This window comes from Coturnix japonica, chromosome Z (assembly GCF_054131305.1).
Source record: "Coturnix japonica strain WE chromosome Z, WE-NBRP24, whole genome shotgun sequence".
Lineage (NCBI taxonomy): Eukaryota > Metazoa > Chordata > Aves > Galliformes > Phasianidae > Coturnix > Coturnix japonica.
The window spans coordinates 44,890,523-44,898,436 of NC_140702.1; the positions used below are offsets into that span (position 1 = coordinate 44,890,523).

The following is a 7,914-nucleotide window of genomic DNA, read 5'->3' on the forward strand; positions in this document are numbered from 1 at the left end:
CCTCTTGGTCTTTTACCTGGAGCAACCCCACAGCAGAAGGATCATCTGACAGACCAGGTAAAGTTGACAGCTGCTTAACACCATTTGTGTTTACAGCAGCTATCCCAAAGGCCCATCGATACCCCTTGGGATCCTTGAAATATCCCATCCTAAGGTAATCGATTCCCAGTATACATGGAGCCTCTGGACCAGTCACAATAGGGTGCCTTCGCCAGTTTTTACCAGTGAGGCCTGCATTCTCCACCAAAATCTGTCACGGTTTGAACTAAAAATCCACCTGCGTCCGTGACAGGGGGCCGTAGGCCCCGGAGGGGCCCTAGGCCGAAAGGAAAAAGTTAATTAGGAAAAGAAAACAGCGGCAACGATCTAAGGAGGCACACTTATTTACTAAATACTATATCGAAATACAGGATAACACAATATAATACAATATAATTGAAAATTGAGCTAACGAATCAAGCAAAATAGGAGAGAGAATGAGTCCCGTAACCGAGAGGCCTACTGTGAATCTAGGCGAACGGCTGAAGGCTCCCACACACTCCCCTGAACGCCAGAACTCGAAAGACGTCAGTCTGTTCTGCGACAGAGTTAATATAGAGTCCAGGTCCCGTGACCTATCGTGTTGTTCCCTGGGAGATGTAGTCTTCTTCTGTAAGTTGCAGATTCAGTAAAATTATTCATGCTTTATATGATGTTATGATGTGGAATACTGATAGCAAAAAATACAAAATTACTAAACCATGACATGCTGAGAGTGGCCCTTCCTCTCCTTACAGGCAGTTTGGATGGGCTTAGAGACAGAGATACTTGTTGTCTAGGGCATCCATCACATCTCCCATCAGACTGTGTGGACCTTCTTGTCAGTTGGTATGGCTACCGCATCCTGGGCATGGTGCAAGTGGCATGATTTCTTGGAGCCATGGACAGGGTCACTGCAGGGCTGTAACGATGAGCTGCCGTAGGTGGTGGTGTTCTCTTGTGCTCTACAGAATGTGTTGGTGCTCAGTCGAGTTAGAGAGCTCTCTTACTTTCTTGTAGCATCAGAATAGTCCTCTTTATTGTTTTTAACATACATCTTATATGCCATTCACTTACAAGCAAGACATTCCTGTTCCTTTAACAGTTCTTGTAATCACTTAATTGGTTCTAACTTCTCCCAGACAACAGTGATAAAGGATGAAAGCTTTATTGAAAGTAACAGAATTAACAGTGCATATCAAAAGATCCTGCTGTCCACATTTGGATGCAAACAGACAATGCTTGCCCTTTGTCTCATGCTCTGGTCTTCCAGGTCTTCACAGCGATAAGGTGTACCAAACAGTCTGATAAGCTCTTTGCTGACTTGTTCATGGTTACATCTTCCCCTACGATGTTAAACTGGCAGGTGGGGGGCTGCTGCACTCTGCATGGGTGCTCCAGACCCTCTTGAGTCCCCTCGGGCACGTCTTCCACCAGGGCCACCACCTGTGTCTTTTGGGGCCTGCCTCAGTACAATCTTCCTTGGTCCAGTCCTCAGATGGTGCAGTCACATATGTGCAGGTGGACTCTGTCTCCGAAGACTCTGATGGATGCCGGGTACGAGAACGAGGGAGGCGGAACCACAGACACTCCAGCTTTTTGGCGCGGATGTGCAGCTCCAGTTTCTCACGCTCCTCCTCGGACAGGAACAAAGCCTCCCGGCTATGGAAGTAGGTGGGAATCGGGCGGGATCCTGGTGCCCTGGCCGCACGCCTGATCCGGTCACGATCGTGGGGGTACTTCTTCTTGAGTGTGCAGTCTGGGGCACCCTGTGTTTGCTGTAAACGTTGCAGCAGTTCTATGGACTTCCTCACTCTCACAGGGAAGAATCGAAGCTTTATCTCCAGGCATTTTCTGGCTATGTGCATGGAGATCTTCCTGGATCGTGCCTGACTGAGACACAGTTTTGAGATGACGGTAGCCACTGCACTGTGTCTCTGGCATCTGATACATTTAGTGTCAGCTACACACAGGCCTGTGATGTCCGTTTGAGTGTAGCTGTCCTTTAGCAGCGCTACTTTGGCTGTGCCAGGCTGGCAGCCAGGCAGCCCTGACAGCCTCTGGTCCGCCTTACGGCAGGGGCGCAATAGTTCACGCCAAGGGCTGCTCTGCTTGGTGGCTGCCTGTCTCTCAGCACCTGCAAAACAGGGGGAGGCCCTGAGCCATGCTGGGCCGGGGGCTCTGGGGATGCTCTGGGCCAGGCATGTCCAATCCACGGCCTGCAGGCCTTAGGTAGCCCGCCACATCTGTTACCGCAGACTGGCTCCTGCCCCTCATCACCCGCAGCTCTGCCCCGCCACAAGGCCCGGCCCAGCCCTGAGCATGCACCCACCACGGCCCAGGCAGGATCGGATGCCCATGCCCTGGGCTCATCTGGCCAGGATGCACTGTACCAGGTTCTGAGCCATGGCTCAGTTGCTCCCTGAGGCTGGGCCCGGCCTGCCTGGGGATGGATACTCCTGGGCAAGCCTGGGGCTCAGGCTGACCCTCAGAGGACTCACCTGGCTCTGGTGCCACTGCTCTCTGCCACCATCTCCTCCACCGCAAGCGTCGTCTGCCAGCCTGTGGGCACGCGGACATGGCACAGTTACACTCCTGAGGGGTCCCACAGACCCTGCCCTGACTCACCCAGCACAAGTCCCCTAGCCACTAGTCTGCCCCTCTCTCAAATCTCTCCTACCTGTATGTTTTGGTTCACGGTGAACAAGAAGATTCCGGCCACCAAAAACATGAGGCCGTAAAGAAGGACAAGGGTAACAAGGATAAAGAGAGAGCTGCCAACAACCATTGCTAAACGCCGGTCGTGACCGCAACAGCAGAGGTGAGACCACCGCTCTGAACTCAGAACTGAGTCCAACTGTGTTGACATCACAGAGCTGCCTACCCACCCCGGAACTGTGACACATTGTGAGATGGAGCCTGGGTGGGGCACTCTGCCTCCTGCTGTCCACCCACCACTGTTATGAGGGCTCCTCTGAGATGGCAGCAGTTGAGGTCCATCTGCCACTGATTTGTCTTCCCAGTAGCCTAATCTCTTCCATTTCATCTCCACGTTTCCCAAGGATTTCTCCTGCATATCTTATGTTGCCCTGCATGCAACTTCCCAACTGCCACCCCATCACTACCAAGGCCAACAAACCATATCCCCAAGAGACACATCTACACATTTCTTGAACACCCCAGGGATGGTGACTCCAGCACCTCCCTGTGTGGCCCAGCCTGTTCCAGTGCCATTCTTGATCTTCGCCATTCTTTCAAAGAATACATTTTCCCGCATCCAACCTGGACCTCCTTTGGTGCAGTTTAGGGCTGTTCCTTCTCATCGTGTTGCTGCTACCTGGGAGAAGAGGCCAACCCTCACCTTGCTACAACCTCCCTTCTGGTCGTAGTGGGGAGTGGGGGGAGGGGGTGTTTCTGTCTCCATCAGGAAGGGAATAGAAGATAAAGAGGTGTCCCTAAAGAGCAGTCATGAGCAAGTCGACAGCCTAAGGGTGACAGTCAGAGACCAAGGCATCAAAGGGAGTCTTGTGGTGAGTGTCTACTGTAGGTCACCAGATCAGCCAGAGCCTGTCGATGAGGCCTTCTACCTCCAGCTACAGGAGGTGTTGCAGTCGCAAGTGCATGTTCTGCTTGGGGACCTGCAGCAGGTTGTAAATTGCCTGTGCCTGTACTTGTGTCCTTGCGCCCTAACGCAGGGCGCTCTTCCACAAGTTTCCCAAGCCCGTCTGACAAGCATCTGTTGTGTACAGAATGGAGTTAAAGGTACACTTGGCTGGGTAAGGAGCTGGCTGGAGGGCCTGGCTCAGAGAGTGGTGGTGAATGTAGTTAAATCCAGCTGGCAACTGGTCATGAGTGGTGTTCCCCAAGCATCAGTGCTGGGGCCTGACCTCTTCAATATCTTTATTGATGACCTAGATGAGGGCATTGTGCGCACCCTCAGTATGTCTACAAATGACACCAAATTGGATGGGAGTGTGGATCTGCCTGGGGGTAGCAAGGTCCTATAGAGGGTTCTGGACAAGCTGGATAGCTGGGCTGAAGCCAATGGGATGACATTCAACAAGACCAAATGCCGAGTCCTACACTTCAGCTACAACAAACCCAGACAATGCTACAGGATGGGGTGAAGTGACTGGATGACTGTATAGAGAAAATGGACCTGGGGGTATTGACTGATGCTTGTCTGAACATGAGACTACTTGTTTGCCCAGGTGGCCAAGAGGGCATCCTGGCTTGCATCAGAAACAGTGTTGCCAGTAGGAGCAGAAAGGTGATTGCCCCATTGTACTCCGCACTGGTGAGGCTGCACCTCGAGTACTGTGTTCAGTTTTGGGCCCCTCACTATAAGAAAGGCATCGAGGCCCTGGAACATGTTCAAAGGAGTGCAACAAGGCTGGTGAGGGGTCTGAAGCTCAGGCCATATGAGTAGAGGCTGAAGGAGCTGGGAATGTTCAGCCTGGAGAAGAGGAGGCTCAGGGGAGACCTTATTGTACTCTGTAACTTCCTGAAGGGAGGTTATAGTGAGCTGGGCATTGGCCTCTTCTCTTGTGTCATTAGTGATAGGACTAGAGGGAATAGTTTCAAGCTGCGGCAGGGGAGATTCAGGCTGGACATTAGGAAATATTACTTCTCAGAAAGAGTGGTGAGGCACTGGAATTGACTGCCCAGGGAGGTGGTAGAGTCACTGCCCCTGGGGGTGCTGAAGGAACGATTGGATGTTGTATTGAGGGACATGGTTTAGTGGGAGCAATAGGTAATACGTGAATGGTTGGTCTTTTCCAACCTTGGTGATTCTATGATTCTGATAGTCTTTTCATCATACCTTTAGTACTCCTCTGCACAATTTCAAGGACCTTAACATTTCATTTAAATTGTGGAGCTAAAAACTGCACACAAGGTGAGGTTGTATAGACACTAAATATAGTGGGAGAGTCATCCCTTTTGAATATCTGGCTGTGTTATATTTTGTACACAGGAAAATGCCATTTGAACAGCTAGGACACACGGCTGATTCATACTGAGACTGCTGTCACTGACAACCCCAGATCATTCCATAGATCTGCTCTCCAGCCACTCCTCTGCCAGTCTTGTAATGTGCCTGAATATTACTTCATCTCAAGTTCAGAACTCCAAATTTAGCTTTTTTAAATTTCTTGACAGTGATAATTGTCCAGTGCTCTAGTCTATCTAGATTCATCTGGGATTTGAAAACTGGAGTGTGAAAAACAACTACCTTAATTAAAAGCTACGAGGTTACACCACGTGTATCCACATTTGGTCAGTGTTACTCTTAAATCCTCTGAAATCAATTTGAAAGGATCCATACTCAGTTATTCCAAGTCATTCAAGCCTGAATGCATAGTATATTAGCATTTTAAATGATTTTATTAACATAACAGTTCATATATATCAGAGAAAGAACTGCCAGTTTTATTGAATTTCAATTCCTGAATTTCAGTCTGTATAGCCATGTGAACTTAACCCTGTGAACTTCCTGACTGTTAGTTGGGATTCATGAATGTCTGGTATTTATATTTTTTCCATGGAATTTATGTGATTATTGATCTTGTGGTTATTTTATTTATTTGTTTGTTTGTTTGGTCACAGAGAAATATATTAACCAGAAAATAATAGTGACATTATGGAGAAGAAATATATTCAAAATAAATAATAATAAGAAAATAAACAATAATTAAAAGAAAATACTGTTACAGAAAATCAGAGATTTTTGCTGAGGTCATCTGAAGAGCATAGAATGTCATTAAAACTGCATCATGACATCTATCTACTGAGCAAAGTAATGATACTCAGTTACAAAAATTTTGATTGGTATCATAAAATATAAATTTTCATAGTTTATATCATGTGATCCTCAAGGATTTAATATGTTTCTTAGATTAGATCATTTACATTGCATTAAATCACTTTGTCTTTTTGACTGAAGGCAAAACTCTCTGAGACATGCCATTCTTGTCAACATTATACAGCATTTTTAAGAAGAAAGTGAAGAAAATCACACTTATTTTTCTTGATGGGGGAAATTTCATTTTCTGTTCTCCCAGAAAGTGTAACAGGAAATAGCAAAGAGAATACTGATAGTCCACTGTGATTCTAATTAATAGTTTATGAATACATTTAGGCATTTAAGTTTTTGTCTGTATTACCTGTAAAAAGTGAGGTTCAAACCTGCCAGGTAGACAGAAAGTTGGAAAGGGAGGAAAGAAGAACATAAGAAAGCAATGCATGTTGATGTTGTGTCACTAGTTTTCCTTCTCTAGAAAGGTCTGTGTTGCAGCTATTGTTTAGATCTTGTTCACAGAAGATCTAGAAAATCTATGGCTACACAGAAATTATGTTATTCCACTTCCCATCTTCCCTGTGCACACTAGTCTTTCTGCAGTTCCAGGGGCTACATCGGTCCTGGGAGTGCTCAAAATGATACTATAACATAAAAGTTAATGCTGACTGTATATGAAAATAAATTTTGTACTGGAAAGCCTTTGTAATCATAAGGCTGTTGAACATAGCTGGAAACTGTAATCTGTTTTTGATCTCTACAGTTTGCATGAAAAGAAGTATTTCTGGTCTACTCTTCTTGTTTTCACTTGACAGATTCCCAGAACAGGTAAAAAAGAGTGAGCATGATTCAGATCTCAACATGTGGCAGAGCACAAATATAGCTGTGGTATGCATCAAAAATTGGGAATAGGGAAGAAGTATGTGACCTACACATAGCCTGGTGTCATTTGTATTGAAGAGAAGGTATACAAGGTTGAAACAAACAAACAAAAAAAAACCTCTCATCTTTATTGTACTATTTTTTTTTCTGTGCTTCATTCTTTATCTGTTGGAGGATGACAGACTTGATTCCATTGTGTTCATTCTTATGTAAGCCTACTCTCCAAAAATGGTTTTACATTTGTACTTATTTTAATTTAAGTCCTTTCTTATAAGAAAAATGTTTTTATAGGAATTGGTAACATGAAACATCTAGCTATTCACCACCCTACATCCTACACCCTATACCCTACTGTGTCATCACACAGATCACACAGCTCTGACCCTCCTGCTTCCTGGAGAGCAGCTGGCACCGAGGCCAAGATGCACACCAATATGTGTAGCTGCAAGGCCTGGGCAGAGCACCACAGTTGCACTTTGGTTTCCAGAAGACCTGAGAAATTTCAGGACGAATTCCCAGTGGCAGCTTCTAGCCTATTACCAAGTACAGAGTCCAGAGAGAGGCAAGTATATGTTCCTCCTTTTGAGCAAGATGATGGGAAAGAAACAAACCCATGTGGGTTCCACTCTAATCTTGACTGCCCAGAGGTTTTCATCAGAGTTCCTGAAGTTTCAGGCCTGTATGTCCAGCTTTTAAAAGGAAGGCATTTCTGAATTTTCAGTTTTCTGACAGGTAAGTAAGAGGGGTGTCATCTAGGGACCAAAGCAACTTTCCAGTATTCTTTCAGACAGCAATGGCTTTGTTAAGAACCTCCTCCTCCCACTACCTCCTTATAAAGGATTGCTTACTTCTAAATAAATTTGTTACAGTAAAAAGCACTTCTCCATCCACATCCTTGTCCAAGACAGTGGTTTGGAACTCAATGATCTTTAAGGTCCCTCCTGCTTAAGTCATTCTATCTATGATACTGTTCATAGTTGCTCACAAATTTGTGGTTTCGTCTATCATTATGGAGAAATTCTGTGGGACATCACTTACATCACCTAATAATTATTATATGAACAACTTGGGTTTTTTTGTCTATTTGTTATCTACAACAACTTGTAAAATCACAGAATCACAGAATTGTAGGGGTTGGAAGGGACCTCTAAAGATCATCGAGTCCAACCCCCCTGCCAAAGCAGGCTCCCTACACCACGCTGCAAAATAACAAATCT

At 45.9% G+C, this 7,914-nt stretch overlaps 1 long non-coding RNA gene across 1 annotated transcript; it reads right to left on the minus strand.

Moving 5' to 3' along the window:
• Positions 1 to 1,170: 1,170 nt before the first annotated feature.
• On the minus strand, positions 1,171 to 2,907 carry LOC146753961 (uncharacterized). The gene is made up of 2 exons (XR_014939165.1): positions 2,699 to 2,907; positions 1,171 to 2,580 (listed from the first exon to the last, which is right to left on the minus strand). It is a non-coding gene; the product is annotated as an uncharacterized LOC146753961 (long non-coding RNA).
• Between the last annotated feature and the right edge of the window lie 5,007 nt (positions 2,908 to 7,914).